The 25220-nt window shown below is 39.3% G+C and overlaps 1 protein-coding gene across 2 annotated transcripts in view; it reads left to right on the top strand.

The window, feature by feature from the left end:
• Positions 1-25220, top strand: part of opcml (opioid binding protein/cell adhesion molecule-like) — a 449624-nt gene that overhangs the window by 405631 nt on the left and 18773 nt on the right. The gene's annotated exons all lie outside the window — the stretch shown is intronic.

Consider the following 25220-nt stretch of genomic DNA (forward strand, 5'->3'; position numbering starts at 1 on the left):
TCTCCCACCTTCCTGCTACCGGTCTCGAGTTTTTGTTCACCAAAGCACACACCAACTTCATACTGACGGACAGATCACTGCCCTTTTGCCGCCTTGTCTGACCGTGTTTTGTGGCTTTGGTTCACTTCGCCTCACTCTTCCCCATTCTTGTCATTAAATCAGGCCGTTCTGCAACCATGGCAGCCATTCACTCTATGGCTCTATTCATGGTGTATTTTACCACTTCACCAAAGGCCGTTTTCGTTTACAACATTATATTTGCAGTGTTCGTCTATCTATCAATATCTGCGGAGTATTTTTTAACGAGTATCCTATTTTCTAAAGCACAGCATGTAAAGGGTAGCTCGGTTAGCAGGATGCTAGCATGTAGCGCTTAGTGAGACACGCCTCAGACGAGTTGAGCAAAGACCCCGTCTGTGTACTTTATACGTGAGCAACGGATTTAAATAAAATTAACGTTTCAAAAGACAAACTTGAAGATAAAAAACAATATACTTACCGGAGAATCGCCAGGGTTTGCCGCTTCCATCTTGCTGCTCCTAAATTCAAAACTGCCTCTGCAGTCAGGCAGGGGAGGCGTGGAAATTGTCTTTGAGTTAGTCAAACGTTTTCCTTAGTTCGAGTAGATGATAAAATAAAAATAAATGGGATTTTAAGTAGGACTAGGCGTTCTGTAATGATCTCTATTTAGGAGAAAAACTTAATCACTCATCTCTAAACAGCTCTCTTTTAGGAGACAAACTGCTGGCTAACGGTGTCATGTGATCAAACAGCGTAATTTAATTGGCCGAGAGCCACTCGACTCGATCTGGTGCTGATTGCTCTGGCTTGGGTCATTAAAGTTCATCACTTTTGCAGTTGAATTTTTGCAGGTGAATTTTTGCAGGTGAATTTTTTGCAGGTGAATTTTTGCAGGTGAACTTTTTTTCAGGTGAATTTTTTGCAGGTGAATTTTTTTCAGGTGAATTTTTGGCAGGTGAATTTTTTGCAGGTGAATTTTTTGCAGGTGAATTTTTGGCAGGTGAATTTTTTGCAGGTGAATTTTTTTCAGGTGAATTTTTGCAGGTGAATTTTTTGCAGGTGAATTTTTGCAGGTGAATTTTTGCAGGTGAATATTTTTGCAGGGAAATTTGGAGGATAAAAATTCAGTGTCATAAATTCAATGTCTAAAAATACTTGAATTCTGATACTATATTTCTTCCATACTCAGTCAGCCTGGGAGCTGCTGAATTTGAATCCACCAATCAGAGAGCCTGTGCACTTTTTCCCGCCAAAACAGGTGCATCTATTTACACACGCAGCACAGAGAGACACAGGATTATCCGGTTGTTCAGTCTGACGTCACTAGCCGTGTCTGGGTCTAAACTCCGCTGCAGGTCCATATATCAAACGATCAGTATGGCATTACTGTGAGTTGAAAAACTGTCTAAAGTCTTTCATCTTTAATAAAATGATCAGCGTTCTGCTCTACCAGGTGTAACAATTGAGTTTAACATCCAGGCATCCATGAAAACAGAATTTATGACATTTAACGGAGTTAGAAGTTAGCAGGGAGTTAGCTCGCTAGCTTCTATCTAAATACAATATAGCATGTCCTGACTGCGGGGTTTTGGAAACAAATTAAAACGTACAGCTCTGTTATCACTTCCAACATAAATGAAGACAGAAAGCTAAACAGCAGTGACGTTTGTAGGGTTACTGAAGTTTGGCTAGCTGGTATATAATGATGTGCTACGTGACCGCTAGCGACACAGCTATGTTAGCATAATATAAACAAGCTAACTTTTTTTCCACTTGATAAAAGTTACCGTGAGTGTTCTCGGTGGTCAGGAACAAATGTAATTGCATGGCAGGATGCTGTAAACGGACCAAACTTCAGCCAGGAGAACAACTGAGATAATCCATCCACAATACGAGGTTAGTCATTCATATACTGCTGCATGGGCTGGGCTGTAGTTACATCCTAAGGTTTTAAAAACTGAGCTTAAATAAATGATTAGCGGTAATAAAAGCCGAGGGAGGTCAACAGTGATCGCTGACTGTTTTAGGAGCTTTTTGAGATCAAATAGAAGAAAATACATAACATTAAACATGTTAAGATAAGATAAGATAAGATAACCTTTATTAGTCCCACACGTGGGAAATTTGTTTTGTCACAGCAGGAAATGGACAGTGCAAAAGTTATGAGGCAAAAATTAGAATACAATAAGAATAAATACAGTACACAACTGTACAGAATAGAATAAAATAAAATACTATATACAGTAGAATAAAATAAAATAAATATACAATAAGATAAAAATAGGATACAAATACAAATACTATATACAACTGAGTAAAAATACAACGATGACAGAAAGGATTATTGCACTTAGTATTATTGCATATGTATGGATGTGTGTGCTTGATCAGTTAAAGTCTTTATTATGGAGTCTGACAGCAGTGGGGAGGAAAGACCTGCGAAATCTCTCCGTCCCACACCGTGGGTGCCGCAGTCTCCCACTGAAGGAGCTGCTCAGTGCTGTCACAGTCTGCTGCATGGGGTGGGAGATGTTGTCCATCAGGGATGACAGCTTAGCCGCCGTTCTCCTGTCACTCACCACCTCCACTGGGTCCAGAGGGCATCCTAGAACAGAGCTGGCCCTTTGGATCACCCTGTTCAGTCTCTTCCTGTCCCCAGCAGAGATGCTGCCGCCCCAGCAGACCACGCCATAAAAGATAGCAGAAGCCACAACAGAGTCATAGAATTTCTTCAGGAGTGGGCCCTCCACTCCAAACGACCTGAGTCTCCGCAGCAGGTACAGCCTGCTCTGCCCTTTCCTGTAGAGGGCGTCTGAGTTATGAGTCCAGTCCAGTCTATTGTTCAGATGAACACCAAGGTACCTGTAGCTGTCCACAGCCTCAATGTCCATACCTTGGATGTTCAGTGGTTGCAGTGGAGAATGCTTGTGCCTGCGGAAGTCTACCACCAGTTCCTTGGTTTTACTGGCGTTGATCTGGAGGTAGTTCAGCTGGCACCAGTCCACAAAGTCTTGGGTCAGACCTCTGTACTCCTTGTCGTCCCCATCAGTGATGAGGCCGACTATTGCAGAGTCATCAGAGAACTTCTGCAGGAAGCACTGGGTGGAATTGTGGGAGAAGTCTGCAGTGTAGATGGTGAAGAGGAACGGAGCCAGAACCGTTCCCTGTGGGGCCCCCGTACTGCAGACGACCCTGTCCGACACACAGCCCTGAGTCCTCACATACTGTGGTCGGTCGGTGAGGTAGTCCAGGATCCAGGTAGTGAGGTGATGGTCCACTCCAGAGTTCACCAGCTAACAACACAAATGCCATATTAAACGCAGACTACTTTAGACCCGGAAGTAGGATTCGTCGCGTCATCACTGAACAACCGGATTGCAGTCTATTTCTCATAATGACGACTCCCCTCAAACAAATGACCATAATTTCCTAACGGTAGGGGCTAGAGCGGTCATTCTTACACCGTTTTGTTCAGAAGAGATGGGGGAATCTTCAAGTGTTGACAATTTATCATTAAAATATGAATTTTTAGAGATACATGACATGGATGACTTGTTGACTTAGAAGCCACGAATTCCCCAATATGCAAATTTGAATGCCTCAGACCACATATATGATTGGCTGGCTGGGAAGCCGTGCAGGCCCTGATTTGTGGATTTGAATTCCTCAGCCCTCAGATATGATTGGCTGGCTTAGAAGCCATGAAGGCCCCAATATGCAAATTTGAATGCCTCAGGACACATATATGATTGGCTGGGAAGCCGTGCAGGCCCTGATTTGAAAATTTGAATGTCTCAGTCCTCACAGAGGATTGGCTGCCTGGGGACCTGGCAGAAATATATAGAAATACTATGATTAAGCATAAACACTACATTTAGTAGAAATACTATGTTTTAGCACAAATACTATAAAAAGCAGAAATACTATAATTTAGCAGAAATACTATATTAAGCACAAATCCTATAAAAAGCAGAAATAGTATGATTAAGCATAAATACTACATTTAGTAGAAATACTATGTTTTAGCACAAATAGTATAAAAAGCATAAATACTGTAATTTAGCAGAAATACTATATTAGGCACAAATTCTATGAAAAGCAGAAATAGTATGATTAAGCATAAATACTACATTTAGTAGAAATACTATGTTTTAGCACAAATCCTATAAAAAGCAGAAATACTGTACTATGATTTAGTAGAAAAACTATAAATAATCAGAAATACTATATTTTGCACAAATCTTATAAAATAGCAGAAATAGTATGATTTAGCACAATAGTAATAAGTTAAACAGAAAAATTGGAAAAGCAAAATGGACAGCTGAAAAAATGCTGAACATGCTGAGGGTCCCTCAAATATACTTGTTAAATGAAAAAATCAGCAAAAAAATGCACAGGGAGAGAGAAGTAAGTTTCTAGGTCAGCCTGGGAGCTGCTGAATTTGAATCCACCAATCAGAGAGCCTGTGTACTTTTTCCCGCCAAAACAGGTGCATCTATTTACACACGCAGCACAGAGAGGCACAGGATTATTTGCAGCCTATTTCTCATAGTGACGACTCCCCTCAAACAAATGACCATAATTTCCTAACCGTAGGGGCTAGAGCGGTCATTCTTACACCGTTTTGTTCAGAAGAGATGGGGGAATCTTCCAGTGTTGACAATTTATCATTAAAATATGAATTATTAAAGATATTTGACTTCTAATGCACCATAACTGAGTAGAGCGAAGCAAAAACTGGCTTGACTTGCCCTCAAACAACGCTTTGTAACTCGAAATCTATTTGGAGTATCGATATCATTCTTTCACCGTAAGAGACAGCAGGCTTTGGTGAACAGTCATGGAAATTTTCAGGTCTCTGTGGAAATCCAACAAAAAGTTATGACGAGAGAAAAAAGTGGTTCATTTCCAGGGTTTGAAATCTGAAGAAATCTGAGCGACGGACGAATTTCCTACCCTCAAACAAGTCCAACTCATTTCAGAACGGTAATACGTGAGAAAGAAATTCTTGAATTGTGAGCGTCACGAGTGTCTGAAGATATACCGGGACAAGCCTCATGTCTTAACTTTGCTTCGTTAAGGAGATATGACGATTCGAATATGCCTCTCATTACAGAAATGCAGCGGTGATTTTGAACAAACTCTCCATTGACTTTATATGGAGAGTTTTCCGACATTGTGTTGGTCTGAGGAGATTTGCGAAAGTTCTATGAATACCGCAACAATGATAGTGACATTTTCGGAAACCCAGCAAAAATACCTATGTTTTGATGTATAATTTGTGGAAGTTGAGTGAAGATTAAGCAAGTAGTAAGAAGTTGTTCGGACATGAAGAGAAGACTGCAAAACCTTCAGTGGCACACTGGAAGCCAAGTGCATAGCAACCATAACAACGCATGTATTTTGTGAAAAATCACAATTTTGCAACTGAAAACTTTAAGAGGCATAAAGGTAAAACGGTAAAAGATTTGAAAAAGCTGAATCATACCTGAATAGCCCAATAATTTGAGAACATTTTAAAGTTTGAATGGTTGTTCTACGTGAAAATATGAGGAAGTAGTTAAGTTTCAGAAACAAGCAAATTTTAGCAGAATTGCAGAAGTTTCCCATTCATTTCAATGGGACAAATTAAGCTTAATATTTTAAAAAGTATAATAGTGAAAAATACCAAAAGACATAGCAGGAATTAGCAGAAATAGCAGAATATTTTAAAATTTGAACGGTGAAAATCGGCTGAAAATTGTGGAAGTAGTTAAGTGCCAAAAAGTGTACGGGAGTGTGGATGATTAAAGCATCCACACAATAAATGGTACGGAAAAGTAGTTGTAATGTTATGTATTGGTACATCTGTAATTTTTTTCCTAATGGTTAAAAATTTTTTGTAAAGAAATTTATGAAGTCATTAAGTGTGCCTATGCCAAAAGGCACACTTATTACTATTGCTCGGATTTATTATTGTGTGGATGCTTTAAACATCCACACTATTGAGTTCCTCTTGGGACTTCCGTACACTTTTTGGCACTTAACTACTTCCGCAATTTTCAGCCGATTTTCACCATTCAAATTTTAAACTATTCTGCTATTTCTGCTAATGTGTGCTATGTCTTTTGGTATTTTTCACTATTATACTTTTTAAAATATTAAGCTTAATTTGTCCCATTGAAATGAATGGGAAACTTCTGCAATTCTGCTAAAATTTGCTTGTTTCTGAAACTTAACTACTTCCTCATATTTTCACGTAGAACAAGCATTCAAACTTTAAAATGTTCACAAATTATTGGGCTATTCATGTGTGATTCAGCTTTTTCAAATCTTTTACCGTTTTACTTTTATGCCTCTTAAAGTTTTGAGTTGCACAATTGTGATTTTTCACAAAATACATGCGTTGTTATGGTTGCTATGCTCTTGGCTTCCAGTGTGCCACTGAAGCTTTTGCAGTCTTCTCTTCATGTCCGAACAACTGTTTGCTACTTGCTCAATTTTCACTCAACTTCCACAAATTATACATCAAAACGTAGGTATTTTTGCTGGCTTTCAGGAAATGTCACTATCATTGTTGTGGGATTTATAGAATTTTGGCAAATCTCCTCAGACCAACACAAACTCTCAAAACTCTGCATAGAAAGTCAATGGAGAGCTTGTTCAAAATCATCGCTGGATTTCTGTAATGAGAGGCATATTTGAATCGTCATATCTCCTTAACGAAGCGACTTTAAGACATGAGGCTTGTCCCGGTATATCTTCAGACACTCCTGATGCTCACAATTCAAGAATTTCTTTCTCACCTATTACCGTTCTGAAATGAGTTGGACTTGTTTGAGGGTAGGAAATTTGTCCGTCGCACAGATTTCTTCAGATTTCAAACTCTGGAAATGAACCACTTTTTTCTCTCGTCATAACTTTTTGTTGGATTTCCACAGAGACCTGAAAATTTCCATGACTGTTCACCAAAGCCTGCTGTCTCTTACGGTGAAAGAATGATATCGATGCTCCAAATAGATTTCGAGTTACAAAGCGTTGTTTGAGGGCAAGTCAAGGCAGTTTTTGCTTCACTCTACTCAGTTATGGTGCATTACAAGTCAAATATCTTTAATAATTCATATTTTAATGATAAATTGTTAACACTGGAAGATTCCCCCATCTCTTCTGAACAAAACGGTGTAAGAATGACCGCTCTAGCCCCTACGGTTAGGAAATTATGGTCATTTGTTTGAGGGGAGTCGTCACTATGAGAAATAGACTGCAATAATCCTGTGCCTCTCTGTGCTGCCTGTGTAAACAGATGCACCTGTTTTGGCGGGAAAACGTAAACAGCCACTCTGATTGGTGGATTCAAATTCAGCAGCTCCCAGGCTGACCTAGAAACTTACTTCTCTCTCCCTGTGTGTGTGTGTGTGTGTGTGTGTGTGTGTGTGTGTGTGTGTGCGTGTGTGTGAGAGAGAGAGAAAGGCTTTTAATGGGATGATCTCATTCTAAGATTCAAATTCAATATATTTAGACTGGTTGACTGAATTGGATCTTGTGTGTGTGTCTCTCTGTGCATGTGTGTGTTTCCTTCTGTGTACATATTTCTGATTGTGTGGCTGTTATATATTTTTTTTGCTGATTTTTTTCATTTAACAAGTATATTTGAGGGACTCTCAGCATGTTCAGCATTTTTTCAGCTGTCCATTTTGCTTTTCCAATTTTTCTGTTTAACTTATTACTATTGTGCCAAATCAAACTATTTCTGCTATTTTATAAGATTTGTGCTTAATATACTATTTCTGCTTTTAATAGGATTTGTGCTTAATATAGTATTTCTGCTTTTTATAGGATTTGTGCTTAATATACTATTTCTGCTTTTTATAGGATTTGTGCTTAATATAGTATTTCTGCTAAATGTAGTATTTATGCTTAATCATACTATTTCTATATATTTCTGCCAGGCAGCCAATCCTCTGTGTGAACTCAGACACATATCACATATCAGGGCCTGCACGGCTTCCCAGCCAGCCAATCATGTCTGAGGTCTTCCGTTTCCTCTCTCGTCATATCTCAGCGACGGTTGTACAAAGAGCAATGAAAATCGCAGTCAAAGTACACCAAAGTCCGCTGATTCACCCAGCACAAGAAATATGCCTCTAGTCCACCTAATTTTTGAGTTACACAACGTTTTGTAACTCCAAAAAACGGCGTTTTTCGCCTCTCACCGCGATCTAATTCTGACTCCTCATCACCCTGTTTTTCAAGACGGCTCCTCTCTTTCCCAGTGGCGCAGTTGGTAATGACACGGGTCTGCAAGCCAAAGATCGTGGGTTCGATTCCACCTTGGTCAACATGTTTTTTTCCCTACAAATTAATACACTGTCACAGACCAGTAATTCATATTCATCATTTATTACAATTCTGCAAACTGTTATGATTTTACCAGCTTTTCTAATATGGACCTCACATTCTTAACACTCCATGGCACAAATACTCTTCCCTTTAGGCTCTGTGTATGTGTGTGTGTATCAATATTTCTCCCATTTTAAAGTATTACTCCTCTATAATTGTATTTCTGTTAAATCAAAGTACTTTTACTACATCTTAGTACTTCTGCTCAATCATAGTATTTCTGCTAAATCATAGTATTTCTGCTACTTTTTGGTACTTGTGCCAAATACAGTATTTCTGCTAAATCATACTATTTCTACTATATTATATTTTTCTTTCTAAATATAGCATTTCTGCTATATAATTGTATTTATGCTATGTTATAATATTTGTGCTAAACCAGAGTATTTGTGCTGAAACATAGTATTTCTGCCAAATGATAGTATTTCTGTCAAATTATAGTATTTGTGCTAAAACATAGTATTAATTTAAAATTACAATATTCATAGTTCATCACAGTGTCTCTGGTAAATCACAATATTTCTGCTAAGTTCTGCTATGCTATTGTATTTCTGCCAAGTATTATGTTTCCTCTAAGATATTGCAGTTCTGCTAAGTTATTACATTTTAGCAAACTTCTTTTGCTTCTGCAAAGTTTTTACAATTTCTGCAACTTTTCAGCTTTTTCAGCTACTTTTTGCATACAGCTTCAGCTTTAAAGCATCCACACTGCATTTTCGCAGGAAATGCAAATTTTTCTAGTTCTTCTTATTATTATTATTTTCCTTTTTCAGCCTGAAATTCCCGCGTGTAACTCGCCCCACAGTTTTGAGACAAGGTTCACATATGTTATATCATTTTGTGCGGCTGGATCAGGAATGGTGTGCTATGATTTTTGGTGTTTATTACTTCTATAGTTTTTTAAATATGAATATTTTAATGCAAGTTTTTGCCCATTGAAATGAATGGGAACTTAAGTTTCACTTATGTTTCAAGTTAATTTGTGGTGTGTTGGCTCCCTCTAGTGGTATGTCCCCGTATTTGGATTACCGTAATGACGACAATATCAACGGCGCGCACAGCGTCGGTGCTTTCAGGAACCATTGGAATTCTTAAGGTTGCGCAAAGCATTGAATAGTTACGGTAATGGCAAGGGTGTATGCTTGGTGCAAATTCCATATCCCAGAGTCAAACAATGGCGGCTGCTACTTCGTTTAATATATTCCTCTTATTCGTGTTTCTAGGTCACAAAGTAAACTTTTCTCACGATGTTGCTGCTAGCCGGAACTAGCTAGCCGGCTAGCTAGTTCGGCCGGCCGGCTAGCTAGCTCGGCTAGCTAGCGCCGCTTCGCTCAAAAGCACCCAGGCTTGGCTTTCAGTGAGGCGTCTCTAACTCCTTTCACCCCCGATCGCTCCGCAAACAGTCTTTGTCTTAGCTGGACTTATTTTTCGTTTATATGGGCCGATGATGCTGGTCGATGTGGAAAAAATAACTGAGTTGTTCATATACCGGTGGCTAGCTAGCTCCGCGTTAGCCACCGGTATATGTCTCTTCCCCTCGTATGCGGGGAAAGAAACACCGATCAACCGGTGGTGGCTAACGCGGAGCTCAATCGTGGATAAGGGAAACCCAATGCAGGAGAAGCAGGCGGCTGGTGAACTGAATTTCAGGTAAGACGTTATTAACTGCACTCTATTTGGGTCAGATATAAACCGAGTTTAGGTGTAGTTTATTTTCGTTGTGCTGACAGTTACAATAACTGTACTGCGTGCTAGCTAGCACGACGGAGTTTCTATACAGCTGTACGCGCTAAGTTACTGATGTTGAACTTTATGACAGCCTCCCCTATTTTCAGGCGAGAATGTAGGGGTGTAAACTTCAAATATCTGCTCGTTTTATCAAGAAGTCCCATATTTTATCAAGAAGTCCCATATCTCTCACGATGTTACTGCTAGCGCCGCATGGCAGCTAGCTGGCTAGGGCGGCTTGGCTGACACCTAGGCCGGGCTGACTGATACCCAGGCCGGCTCACGCTCACGTTTCACCGCCGCATGGCAGCTAGCTGGCTAGCTGGCTAGCGCGGCTTGGCTGCCACCCAGGTCGGGCTGGCTGACACCCAGGCTGGGCTGGCTGACACCCAGGCCCGCTCACGCTGTCGTGTCACCCCTAGTCTTTCGTGATGACTCTTGGTTGGCTGCTGGACTTATTTTTCATTTATATGGGCTGGTGATTCAGTATCAGTGTCCGTCTTACCTGAACTGAATGTCAGGTAAGACGTTATGTATATGTAAGGTAGTGACTGGAATAAGTCACAAGGTGTCACTGTTGAGCTGCATATATGTTGTAAATTTTAGCAATTTTGACCATTTGTCCTCTGCAGGACACCGTAGTTCAGATTTCTCGTTCGCGTGGGCGCCATCTTGGTTCAGTGTTTACTGTGATGTGCAAAGGTAAGCACTGTCAGTGGCGAACTGCATTGGTTTTGTTTAAAAATAAGTGTTCCACTGTGTAAAATAGCGGTTTGTCATTTAAGCCGAGCATATATTTTGTTTATTGAGAGGTTCATGTATTGTCTGATGAGAGTATGAGACAAAGATATACTTTTCTTTCTTACTCTCATATAAAATATTTAGCTTTTATTAAATAGTTATCTGAATCTTACAACCAAAGTTTGTATAATAATACACAAGATTGGCTGTAGACCATTGTTAATCATTCAGAACACTGTGTAAAAATAACAAAAAACAAAAAGTGAATGAAAAGTGCATAAATATTTATTTTACGTGTTTGATGTGTGTGGCAGGGCGTGGTCTGCAGTGCCGCTGCAGGGGAGGTGGACCCACCTCAGCGGCATCTGCAATCACGCCTCTCAGGTGTAAAGTCTGTGCTCTCTCTGCTTTTTTTTTTTTTTTTTTTGTGTATGTGTCGGGCTGTGAGATGAAAAGCTACAGCCGGCTGTGTGGGTACAGCAACTATGTGTGAAAAGTGGTCCATAACGTAATGCTTCAAAGTGTGTTCATGCAAACATTGTCGGGTCTGCTTATGAACCTCTGCGCACAGCGTCTACAAATTGGGGCTGTACGAAGTCACCTCATCTTTACACAAAACTGTAAGCTGTCATCTGTGAGGCGCGAGCGGTGTTTGGTTTTACCATAGTTCATGGTGGAGAATGGCTGCTCTGCTGAGTTTTGCTCTCTGTAGCCGTTTGAATGGCAAACTATATTGATTAGCGGCGGCATAGGCACACTTAAAATTTCTTCAGAAATTTTCGCTTTCTAGTTACTAGTTAATGTTGCCTCTGGTCCATTATGGCGCTATCAAAATCAGTATCAATGTGAAAAGCTCTACAGATGCATAACCAAAATTTTTCCACAGATCTTGAATTATTTTAGGATTGAGTTAGGATTGAGAATGGATTCTTTACTGGTGTGTAGCGCACCAGAAACATGCATCACAAATGACAGGAGGTGCATGCTGCTCCACATGTAAGCTACTCTGTGTAACATCACGGACCAAGTACCTTACTGGTGGTTCATCTATTCCACCAGTGTTGGACATCCTCAAAGGCAGAAAACTGCCAACAGCTTCAGGTAATTTATGTGTACACTAAAGCCTTGGGGACCAGTTACCATTCGTGGACTTTCTTCTCAAATGAGACATCCACTATGAGTGTATCAGAGTACTGTACTTAAAGGGCCATCTCCAGTGACAGATTCTGAGTAAATCCTTACCATACAGCTGAGAGGACATCTTACAGAGAGGACACCTAGGGGCTGAACTCCTGCCTCCTCAGTAGGCTTTGTGAAAAAGCAGAAAATCAGCACTATGAAACTCAACAGGCTGTTATAATGAGACCATGTTTCCCCTGCGAAATAAGTGAGGTGCTGGTAAAATTTCTCCTTGTAAGCCTGAAAAGAAACTGTGTATTACAATTGATGCTGATACCCAAGCCAGATGGACTGTGTAATCATTCTGGAGTGTTTTCCTCCACTTCTTTCTGGTATTACTGCATATTGTGTCAAAGCAGCACACCAACCCCCACAGGTGGCAGGGCTCAGTGTTGGCATATTGGGATGAAAACTCTCAGGGTGAGTGCTTGCCCAAAACAGAAGGGTCTAATATTTATTGGCTATACCTTGAAAAACCAACATAAGAAATTTCTATTTCCTAATAAAATACAAAATTGAGGGGATTTAAATCCATGTATGGAACATAGCAAACTTCTCCTTTTTTAAATGAAGAAGTCTACGTATATTTTTGTATGGGTGACTGTCTGGAGTGCTCAAGGGAGGAATATCCATCAGCATTGCCTGCTTAGCATCAGCCAGCCAACACAACTCCTAAATCGACCACTGCTTCTTATTCTTTGAAGGGCGGGATAATTGGCTCAGCAGAACAGCTGCAGGGGAGCAGCAAAAGGACTTTCTTTCTTTCTTTTTTAAAAAGGTGTCTTATTTACACTATTCCAGTTGTTCACGCTATGGGAGGTATATACTCTGTTACCTTAGTTATAGCATTGGTAAAATAATATAGCAACATAGATTTTGTTTTGTTTTTTAGCTTTTTAGCTCTCTTTTTCAGAGAGGATGCTCCTAAATTTAAGATGTATTATTATTGTGCTGGAGATACAAGTTTAGTTTTTAACTACAAGGCCCCTGACACATCCATTGTCATGCATATATGCATGACTATATATAGCCACTCTGCAATAAATAAAAACATTTTTTCCATAAAAAAGACTAGCTGTTCATTTCAGTGAATATATAATAGGTGTAGGAGTCCTAATCCTGTCTATATAAACTGTCATGGCCTGCCCAGCCGGCCCCACAAGGCTACATTTGCTGTTTCGGTTCTCTCCCTCTGTGCCTGGGCGGAGCTCACTGTGGGCTCCCGCCCTTGGCCCACACACCTGACGACAATCACCTGTCATCACCGGGAGCACTATTTGAGGCTGGAACACAGATCCTCTCATGGCTGGATGATTGTACTACTGACGTTAGTGTTCTCACAGCTCTTGTGCTTTGTGATTTGTGATTAGTTTGTGACTTCCCTTCTCTTCTGCTTCAGACCTCCCCCCCCCCCCCCCCCCCAGACCTGCGACCTCCCTGCCGTGTGAACGTGTGTGAGTGTGGGCAAGAAGACGTGAGCGAGTGTGAGAGAGCTACCCTGTGATTCCCTGGAGTTTTGGATTCCCTTCACTGTATATATATTGTGCACTGGAACTGTAAATAAACTGTATTTTGGAGACATCTAACCGCTCTGCGCTTGAGTCCCTACAACCAGATCGTGACATAAACAAAGCTTCAAATGTTAACATTTTAGAGTTATATTCACAAAAAGCTATGTTTCAGATAGTCTTTTATAATGTTTGATTGCTTAGTCTCAGTTGTAGGAAGCGCTGTAATAAAAATAAAATGTGTCTTTGCGAATCGTTCTTCCGACACCTTTTTATGGTTTAGGTTTTTATACTTTTTCATCATAATATGGTCAACCATTAAGGTGCAAATCAAATATGACTGTTTTTATTAGAATTAAAATTGATTTGAATATTTGGATAAATGTGTGTTTTAGGCCTAAATGTGTGTGTGGCAGGAATCAAATACAGAACTCTCAGGCAGATCTAAAAAAAAAAAGAAAAGAAAAAAAAGAAGAAGATATCTTCGTTTAGGTAGTGAAGTAAGTTCCATAAAAATTAATTTAAAGTTAAAATGACAAAAAACAGTCCAGAGCTCAGGTGCATGACAGGCTAACTGTTCTGTGTGGGAAGTTAGGCTTAGGAATGCCAGAAATGGTATAATGATGCAGATAATTCTAATCAACATTATGTACTGCCCAATAAACAATATGTATATAGTAGCGTGGTGGTTTTGTGGTTATCATATATATATATATATATATATATGACTGTTTTCACTTTGTCATCATGAGGTATTGTATATAGAGTATATAGACTGCAATGTATCTGAGGCTAGTGTTGTATTGTTGTATTGCAACAGTGACACGTGAGACAATGGTGAGGTGTGCAATAAGAGTGACAGATGGGTACATGTCAGATTGGGATTACATCAGGGATCAACTCTGAGCCCCTTCTTGCATGCAAGCCAGGCTGCCAGATGAAATCTGGCAGGAGTCTTCATGGAATATCGTTCTGAGACGACATTGTGATCTGCACTGAGAGTGAGGAGCACGTGATAAAGAACAAGGCAGAATACATGACGTTGGTGTGTGATGGTGATTTTCCTCAGTGCAGTGTTTTAGACTGTAATTTCTACTTGGTTACTTCTATACCAGTAGAATCTGTGGGTGCAAGGTATGCATGACAGGACAATTATCACAAATGTATTACAATATGTAATGTGCAATAATAGTACACATCTGTGCATAGGAATAAACTGTTCCACTTTCAGAATAACAAGATTTTTCTCAAACATGTCTTTGCAAAAAAATGTTAATGCATGAAGATTTTCAAGTTTTTTCATGACAATTAGCATAATTTCCTTCGGGATTAATAAAGTATTTCTGATTCTGAATTATGAATGTAAAGTATTTCAGTAGGAACTATATTTTCTTTGGTTTGCACATATTTTCTACAGACAAGGTTAAAAGAAGTGGCAACACAAACCATGAGATTTTTTTTTTACCTAACCCCAGATTTTTTAATGACTAACCAAGTTGTTTTTACTTCAATTCAGTTTAATTCAATTTTGTTTTATTTATATTGCACCAAATCACAGCAACAGTCACCTCAAGGCGCTGTATATTGTAAGGTAGACCCTACAATAATACATACAGAGAAAAACCCAACAATCATATCACCCGCTATCAGCAAGCACTTTGGACATGGGTCTCTAGTGGGAATGGTTAAATCTCTATAACTCCATAGCTATGTCATCAAGACCAACTACCTTTTTTTACTGCAACTCCTCCCCAGCTCCTAGTCAGTCCTGCCTACCTAATTAATAATAGTCCTTTTGTCCTTCCTTACTGTCCAGCCTCATGTACTACTCACTATAAGCCTTTTCCTTTGCCTTTCCCTCCTATGTCTTTGTTACAGTTAGGCAATGCAAATGTGAAATAGGCATAGTGAAAACAGCAACACTATTATCACTATCACTATTTATCACTACTGCTACATTTCAAAGACTTGTTTTTTCTATTTTTCTTGTAATTTAATTACTTCATCTGTTTTTTGTTTTTATATATGTTAGCCCAGTGGACTGGTGACCTGTCCAGGGTCTACCCTTCCTCTTGCCCTATGGTAGCTGGGATAGGCTCCAGCCCCCCATGACCCTGAAGGATAAGCACAATGGAATGGATGGATTTTTTTTAGTTGTTTTATTCCTTTTTATTGAAAGCCTTCTGTTTTGGGCTTGAACAACTCCATTCAGTGTCTGAAGTGGAAATGCAAATGACAGTCACATCATCTGCAAAATGCAACATTTGCAATAATCACAGCAATGGCTAATCTTAACAAATTTTCAAGTTTTCTAATTTTCCTCAAACCTCCAGGTTTTAAGTCCCCAAAACAGCACAATGAGCAATATGAAAAAGTAGATTCACTTAAGTTTAACTTAGAGTTCATTCCCACAAGACTTAAAAAAAAAAAATTAAACAACAGAAAACTGCAGCAGTAATACACTCCATCCACTATACATGAGACTAGTGCCACCACAGCAACTCTTCAGGAGTGTGATAATTGTTAGAGACTCAAGGGGCATGTGAAGCAATCCATTATTCCATGGACATAACAGTACAGCATGGATTGGAGGGTAACAAACCACCATTTGAACAGATCATGCCCAGTTCTTCTGCACAAATAGCTTTTACACACACACACACACACACACACACACACACACACACACACACACACACACTTCAACTTAATTTGCTTTTAAAGCACTTTAAACAACTTGCTTCATTCATCCATTAACACAAGTATTTTTTTCTATGCTGTTTCTATGTGCCTCCTGTCCAACACTGACACACATTCATAGTTCAGTAGATGCATCAGAGAGGAACATGGGGTATCATCATTAGTATCATGCCCAAGGATATTCGGCATGCAGACTGGGATCAAACCACCAATCTTTCGGTTAGTAGGTGACTTGCTTTACCACCTGAGCACCAGGCATCCCAAAAGCCTATTTATCTCTTCATTTGGTGTCAGACATATTGCAGCTGCTGCATTCCTATTGAAAAAAAAAAGCTAATTACATAACCAGTGGATAATCTGTTTCCAGTGAAGGTAGAGGACAAAGGTGTTGCAAAAGGATTTGCCTTTACTATGTCATCTCCGTTAAAACCTAACTGTGTCACAGGATGTACCGGCACCTGCTACATATTTTAGCAGTGAGCAGGGGAAACAATGAGAGAAAAGTGAAGGTGGCCATCAAAACAGATAAAAACAATGGCAGATACAACAAAACTTTAGTGCACCCTTTAACACTTAGACTAATGCCTCAGGCAGAGGTACTGGTGGAATGTGATGGCGAGGTGAGAGGAAAGAGAAAGGCTATTGACTGGTATCAGCAGGAAAGTGGTCCTGAGGGAGACACCATTCTCAGTGGGGCAGCTCGAGAGTCTAGCTGTCAAATGGACCATAGAACCTTTCAAGTACTCTCTGCTGAGTATAGAATTCAGCTTTGACCACCTGACTCTGTGATAGTTTGACTCCATTAGAAACCATTAAACTTTTGAATTGCCTGCTATCAACACAGACACCAGGTATTCATACTTTTTTCAGGCAAGTAACTTCCTGTCCAACAACCCTGGTCTCTAAAGAATCACCAAACCAATCTACCACAGCAGACACATACACAAACTGTGTATTCTGAAATACGTCAGCTATTATGGATGTGAAAAGGACAGTTTAGATGCTGCTGTGTGATTTTTACACATTAAATTACGTTTATTGGAGATAAAGTATCTAATTTCAGGATCGGGACCACGCCTTCAAACACGCTCTTTCCGGTTATCATGTATATAGGTTCACCCAGCTCTGCTGTTTGTTCTCATTTATGTGCTACAACCTCCCTCCCCTTTTCAATTCTTTAACTACTTCTCTTCTATTTAGTACATGGGGATCTGCCAGGCCTATGAGCCACTGCCAGTCCCCTTCGAAGCCTTCCCTAAACTGCAGCTCAATTCATGTCCAAGCCATTCACCTTTATCTACTAAACCGCTGTCAAACCTCAAATGAGGACGTGGGCCCAGTGAGTGAATTATGATTAATAAAAATTAAAAAATTAAAAACGAATTAATGCAATGGGTCCAAGGAATTCATCTGGAACCCTAACAGCAGTCAGGGAGTGATTGTGTAGCCTATAGAGGTCTCTGCATCCCTCCATGGATATTCTTACTTAGACAAACACTGACCCACCACCAAACCAGTCACGCTGAATGATGTCACATCATTTATAAAATTCTCCATGGCTTCTCCAGACCCTTTTACGTCTATCACATCAAAATCTGCTGTCATCTTTGAAAAGCACTGTGCACCATTCAGGTAAAATGTGGCTTCACAATGTCAAACAGTGAGCACAGAGCTCACTAGAGGATGCTGGGCCCTCAGGCCACCCTCATGAACTCTTTTTCTGTGTGTTTGGTCAAAGACACACATACCAGTGGCCTGCTGGAGGTCATTTTGAGAAGGCCAAAGAGAATGACAATTTTATTTATATAGCATCTTTCAATACATGAAAATCAGTGTGCTTAACACAGAAAATGAAGACATAAAGCAAAACAAAACATGTAGGCCTTTGTGAAAAGAAAGGTTTTGAGTCTGTTTTTGAATCTATCCACAGATGCATTTCATCTCAAGTCAGCAGATGGCTTGTTTGACAGAACAGTACCACATCCTGTTCCTCCTTGCACAAAAGATCTGAGACCAGCTCTCATAGTTTATTGCCTGTCTCCTGCAATCTTCTCCATGTTCTTGAGAGTGTTCTGGAAGGCATAGCAAACGTTCTGGCAATGGTACACATTGATGTGCCATTCTGGGGAACTCGGACTATGTGTGCAACTTCTGTAGACATTACCTCATGCTACCAGCAAGTGAGACTGACCCTAGCCAAATCCAGAATTTGTAAAAAAACAAAACAATAAAAAAACAATAAAAAAACCCCTCTCTTTTAAAAGTGTTCCTTAAGTTTTTATGAACAGTGTATTAAAAGCTGTGGCAGGTTACGCTTCTTACTGAATACTCTGTACTCTGTACTATAACACATAATATTTCAAACTGTGCAGTATTCATTTAAGAAGAAAGTCAGTTACTTTACCAGGAATTCAGTTATTGATTTCTTTCAGAATTTTTTAGGTCAGTTCCCATTTTATGAGGCTACTTTATCAAACATAAGATAAAGCTGTTCGCTGTGTGTTGTGAAAAAGAATGAAATGTTTGCGTCCTATTGGGAGACGCGTTTTTTCTTCTTCCTTCTCTTTCAAGATGTGTGCTGTTGTACCCCAACTAAAACACTGACAAAATGTGTTTTGGCCGTACAAAATTGTGTCATCTATAAAGATGGGTGAAGTGTCTTGCCCAAGGACACAACGACCGAGACTGTCCAAGCCGGGGCTCGAACCGGCAACCTTCCGATTACAAGGCAAACTCCCAACTCTTGAGCCACGATCACCCCGATACTTGCCATACCAGTACGAACTAGATTTTTAAATCTTAATATAAAAAGAGTAACAGTAGGGTGGAAATTAGGTAAGGCACTTTTTGCAGCGATCTTGTATAGAAAACTATTCCACGCATATATGAAACAGGTCGTGGCTCCGAACTGCAAAGGCGGAAAAACCGTAAAGGGACCTCTGGCTAATACGTCGGGTTCCGTGTTGGGCTCGTAGCCGAAAACTAGCTTTACTTTGTTGTCTGGGTCAACTTTGTTAGCGAGCAGAGGTGGGTCGAGTATCCAAAAATTGTACTCAAGTAAGAGTAGCATTACTTTAAAATATTATTACTCAAGTAAAAGTGAAAAGTAGTCTTCAAAAATGTTACTCAAGTAAGAGTAAAGAAGTACTTGGTGAAAAGACTACTCAAGTAGCGAGTAACTGTTTGAAATGTCTGTGGAAAGATGTATGGTTTTCAAAAGAATTAGGTCTGGTCATTATAGTGCTGTGTGTGTATATATATATATATATATATATATATATATATATATATATATATAAACAAAAATAAAGAAATATATATATATATATATATATATATATATATATATATATATATACACACAGCACTATAATGACCAGACCTAATTCTTTTGAAAACCATACATCTTTCCACAGGTCTCAACTTCATCAGACATCACCTAGACTCCGAGCTGAATGAGACCAGCACAAACAGCAGCCTAACCGACTAAAATGATGGATCCATGGGGTCAGGAAAGCCAGAAGCAGGGGAACTGGAGAGGTACCTTTCATGTGCTGTATATATATAGATATATATATATATACAGCACATATATATATGTTTCAGGGTGGCTGTAGCTCAGGAGGTAAAGCAGGTCACCTACTGATCGGAAGGTTAGTGGTTTGATCCTTGGCTCCTCCAGTCTGCATGTCAGGTATCCTTGGGCAAGATACTAACTAGTGATGGGTCGTTCGCGAACGAAATGGCTCTTAGAGCCGACTCTTTGACGTGAACGACGCGAGCCGGCTCCTTATCGCGAGCCGTCACGTGTGTTTTTTTTTTTCTTTCTCTCACCCTCTCTCTCGCACTTTTTTTCTGCTTCACTCAGCATGCGAGCCTTGTGCTTTACGCTGGGATGAGGGGGGAGGGGCGGTAGTTACACTCAGTAGCACAGGAACAGAGCGGGAGGGAGAGAGAGAGAGCCAGGGGCAACAACGTCACATTAGAAAGGTATAGTAATCATCCACAACTATTTTCAGTTGCAGATGATAAAGGATTCAGAAAGTTTATTCATGCAGGTCCATTTGACAGAGAATGTGCATGTTTCTTTTTGTTTTCATATTTTAATTTATATTTAATTGTGTTGTGGTTTGCAGTGTTTTGTGTTGTTTCACTTTAAATTTGTAAAAGGAAAAAGCTGAAAATTTAAATAGTTAAAAGTTGAAATGTGAATAGTTGATTTTTGTATTATATGATTTATTTATTACATTTTATGTGGAGTGAATAAATAAAAGTATATTTACGGTGGCCCCTAGAGATAAAGCACATACAAACTTCAAATCACGTATGAACTCGGAAGCATGTACAAACTCCAAAACACGTAAAAACTCTAAAACACGTAAAAACACGTACAAACTCCAAAACACGTAAAAACTCCAAAACACGTAAAAACACATACAAACTCCAAAACACGTAAAAACTCAGAAGCACATAAAAACTCAAAACACGTACAAAAGACAACAGAAGTGCTCCAGGATGCTGGGGGCAGTGTTGAACTTTTGTTACCGAGTGGCTACACAAGCCAGCAAGTACCAATGACTGGATTTGTTGTGTGGTAGTAACAGGTAAATGAACATTTTTTTTTAAATTATTTGAATATATATGAGTGCCTGTGTATAAATACACAAACAATACACACATGCTTTCAATTGTGTAATTTAAGTGATCTAGTAGCTCTGCTTTGGAAGTTCAGTTCATGCTAGAAATGTGTCTTGGAGTTTGTACGTGTTTTGTCTCTAGGGACCACCGCATATATTTATATATAAACATATATAAATAAAACCACTTTTTTTACGTTAGTAATTCCTTTTGTGCATAATTTTATAATACTGTTAATAATAAATAAATTAAAGCAACAAAACAACCTGAAGAGCCGGTTCGGAGCCGAAAGAGCCGGCTCTTTTTAGTGAGCCGAACCGAAAGAGCCGGTTCTCTAAAAAGAGCCGGAAATCCCATCACTAATACTAACCCCAAGTTGCTCTCCGATGCATCCATCAGAGTATGAATGTGTGTGAATGTAGTTAGATAGCACTAAGTATAGATAAAGTGCTTGTAAGAATGGGTGTGATTGGGTGAATGTGGCATGTTGTATACAGCGCTTTGAGTACTCCGAGAGAGTAGAGAAGCGCTATATAAGAATCAGTCCATTTACCATGTATACACTGCCAAGCTGCAGATGTTTGGCAAGAAGATTTGATCACACTGGTGATGTTTTTTACTAACTCTTGTAGAAAAACTAAATCATGTCATTCATATCCCGCACAAACAGTTTGCAATGAATTCCAGATTAAGATTAAAATAAGAATGCGTGAAGGCTAAGCAGTGCTAGACAATGGATCCTCCTGTTTGGCTGTTATTCTGGGAAAAGACGAGAAAGACAGTGATGGAAGCCGTGACTGGAGCTGTGATGTAGCCTATATAAGAGTTATATTGTACGAACGTGATAATTATGTATATTGTAATAACGTGATATTATATTGTTCAAACGTGAAAGGTATATTGTACTAACATGAAAAGTATATTGTTCTAACAATATACTTTTCTATTTTTCTTTTGCCTGGGTGGCAGCTCTACGCTTCCGTACTACGCTTCCATATAAGAGGCTTTTCAATGTGGCCTCACAAAATTGTGACGACTACAACAACCATAAAAAGAGTTGGATGAACACTGCTGCTCAATTGCAGCTGCCTGGTCAATGTTTTCCATTAGTAATTTAGCAAAGTTGATGGTGGTGGTGTGTGTGTGTCTGTAAGACAGAGAGAGGGAGAGCGAGAGACAGATTTTGTATGATAAGCTTCATGTTATGGACGCACAGTTTGAGCACTCAGGTCGCATCAGGCCGAGACCCTGCATCGTGACCTATGAACTTCTAACCCCTGCGATTCAATTGTACAGTTTGAGCAGGAGCTGAAAACGCAGCTGAAAAAAATCGTAGTGTTTGCCCAGCTTAATGCAGACTGTTTAAACTAAACAAGCTGCTTTTTCACACAATAAATCCTGTCAGCCGCAGCATTGCCTTCTTTTTTAACAGTTAAAGCAGTAGAGAAGACCTGTTTGCATGCGCGTTGAACTCTAGCATCATTAACCAGGCTAGCTGTTAGCTTATAGCTCACGCTAGCTAACTAGCGAACAGTTAAAAGGACAGCTGAAGCTGCACAAAACACCCACAAACTTATCTCACTACAATGTAGCGCCGAAAATATGACTCGCAGCTCGAGCTCGACACAGCTGCTGTAACATAAGACTGACATCCAGCTAACCACAGCTAAAAAGATATTTAGAGAAAACTTGCCGTTTCCTCAGGTTACACGAGCCGAGTTGTTTCACTCTGAAAAGTTCCTTTGTTTTGGCTCTCACTGAAGACACCGACACTGAAGACATAGCTGTTCTTTTGTACTGCTTTTATGCGAAACATTCTTTGTATATGAGGCCAAGGGTGTTCATCCTGGCTCTGCCATGTTTTCATGGGTTTCTTCTTTCCGTGTGTCTGCTACTTTTAAACACTTGGGCCGCTCTGCCCGCCAGTTTCAAACTGTTTCAAACTAACCAACATTCACACATCGGAGGGCAACTTGGGGTTAGTATCTTGCCCAAGGATATTTGGCATGCAGACTGTGGAAGCCAAGGATCGAACCACCAATCTCCAATCAATAGCTCCTTAACCACAGCCAAAAAGGATATGGCAGTCCATTCTCCCTGAAGCACGGACTACACTGCCCATGAGGCTACATTCTTTAGGGCTATGCCTGTAACACTCTGTCTACTGCCTTCATATTAAATAATTGTTTGAATAATTTTTAAAAATATTTCTTCATATCATTATGCAACTAGGGGTGTTATGGGTATTTTATTTTAAATACGTAACAGCGGTACATGTATTCCTTTACTCCCCAACACTGGGTACCATACCATCTTAACTAACTGGTCTACTGTAATCTTTTTACTAAAACTGCACAGAGTGGTGTCTAGACAGCAGAGCTCCTTAAGCTAATAGCTAATATTACAACAGTGCTCCACTGAGTGCTTTCAGATACTCAGCTTCCGTCTCGTACTTTAATGACTCTTATTAGTGATCCAGTCATGGTACACTGACACTGATGCTGTGCTGGAAATGTGACCAGTGATGTGGGAGTTGGTGTTAATGGTGATTGTTTTTATATTTATATAATCTGATTAATACATAATGATTATGACTCTTTTATTTTCATTCAGCTGTGTGATTTAAACTGACATTCAAATTCTAACACTTGAACTGGAGCCGTGTCTTGTCATTATCTTGCACTTTCAGTATAGTATTGTTTTTTGGCTCTGTAATAATGAAAAAATAACTTACTTTTAATCTCAGTGTATTGTGATGGTGTCAGAGGCTAAATTGTTTCTCAAATGTGTATGAATTATGTGCTGTGGAGACATGTGGCTGCTTACAGTGCTGTAAGAATAAACATGCACATACACACAGAGACACTCATTCAAACACAGTTCTGAAAAGTCTTAAACACGAAATAAGAATCGTTCTATAAAACCTAACACAAAAAAACAAAAACACAACAAAAAAGAAGTAACATGCATCTATGTTTTTTTTATTAGATGCTTTAAGCAAAATTTAGGCTTTTAACAATAATAAAGCACAGTGTGGTGATACTATTTTGCTGATTTGGCCACAAATATTATTTACATTTAGAAATTTGGATACAACTTGCCAGACTGATTTAAATTTAACCACTTTAGTATAAACAAAAATGTTGAATCCCCAAAGTAGTTTAGTAACATTTTTAAAAAATATATATATTGTCCACCTTATTATTAACTTAGATTTAGTGATCACATAGAATACCTAAGCTTTTTCCCGCATAGAGAAATATGTGATGCAAAAGGGGATAAGGACTGGTATTTATGCAGAGCTTTTTTTATTCTCCATGAATTCCCAAAGAACTCTACAGCGCACAAACATTTTATTCTATGCAAACAGTGCTGGAATTTCCTTAGCAAGAATCACAGGAAAATCATCAGCATTTCAGCAATTTTAACCATTTATGTTAATTAGAGTCATATTTCATTGAATTTATAGTTTGCATGAAAATGGAAAACATAGATTACATAATTAATTACACAAATCAAGAACTGAGTTCACATTTGTAGTTACCCTCCAATGGGTGGCACTTGTTTTCCATCTTTCCATCATTGAGATCTCAGATAGTTCTAACTAGTAACTCAACAGCATTTTGTCACTAATCTACATAGTTACAGTTGATGAAAATGTTAATTACCTGAGTTCGCAGTTCCCTGGTTTCATGCAAGAAGCTGATTATCCCTAGCCCTCAACCTTTTTACTGAATCCCCTGCCAGCTGCAGCAGTGTCTGCAGCTGAGGATTAAAAAAACATAATGGCATTATGCTAATGTTGTGATATTGCTAGATTGACATTTCTACTGATTGGGATTAGTGCTCCTATCCATTTTCCCACCCACACAGCAGTGGCTTAAAGTCTCTCTCTCTGCCATGAAAACATGCTTTTAACATTGTTGGTGTCAGGGGTAATTTATGGTGTTCCTCAAGTGGGCTTGTTTCAGTGCAATTAGTGTATTTTCTTTGTGTATTGAGTGCATGCCCTGAGCTGTCTGCCATCTGGAGATGTTTGAGAGAAAAAGAGGGCTTTCCTGTTTCTGGGTTCTTTTTTCTTTAATTAAGTTTTTTAACAAGGATAATCACAAGTTTGTTCAATCTGTTAAGTTGCAACAGACCATTTGAAAATTTACCATTATCCTATAATATCTTTTCAAAACATGATGCAAACATTAGTTTCTGCAACTGGATTACCATATTACTATGTCATATTTGCATTATTAACTGATTATCTGAGCTGGTAATCTTGGCTGTGTTGCATTGGGTCAGTCATCTTGTTTACATATTTAGAGAAAAACATAT

Source organism: Mchenga conophoros, linkage group LG10, assembly GCF_057382185.1.
Source record: "Mchenga conophoros isolate Kocher_MC1m ecotype Shallow Benthic linkage group LG10, M_conophoros_male_GT1.1, whole genome shotgun sequence".
Taxonomy (NCBI): domain Eukaryota; kingdom Metazoa; phylum Chordata; class Actinopteri; order Cichliformes; family Cichlidae; genus Mchenga; species Mchenga conophoros.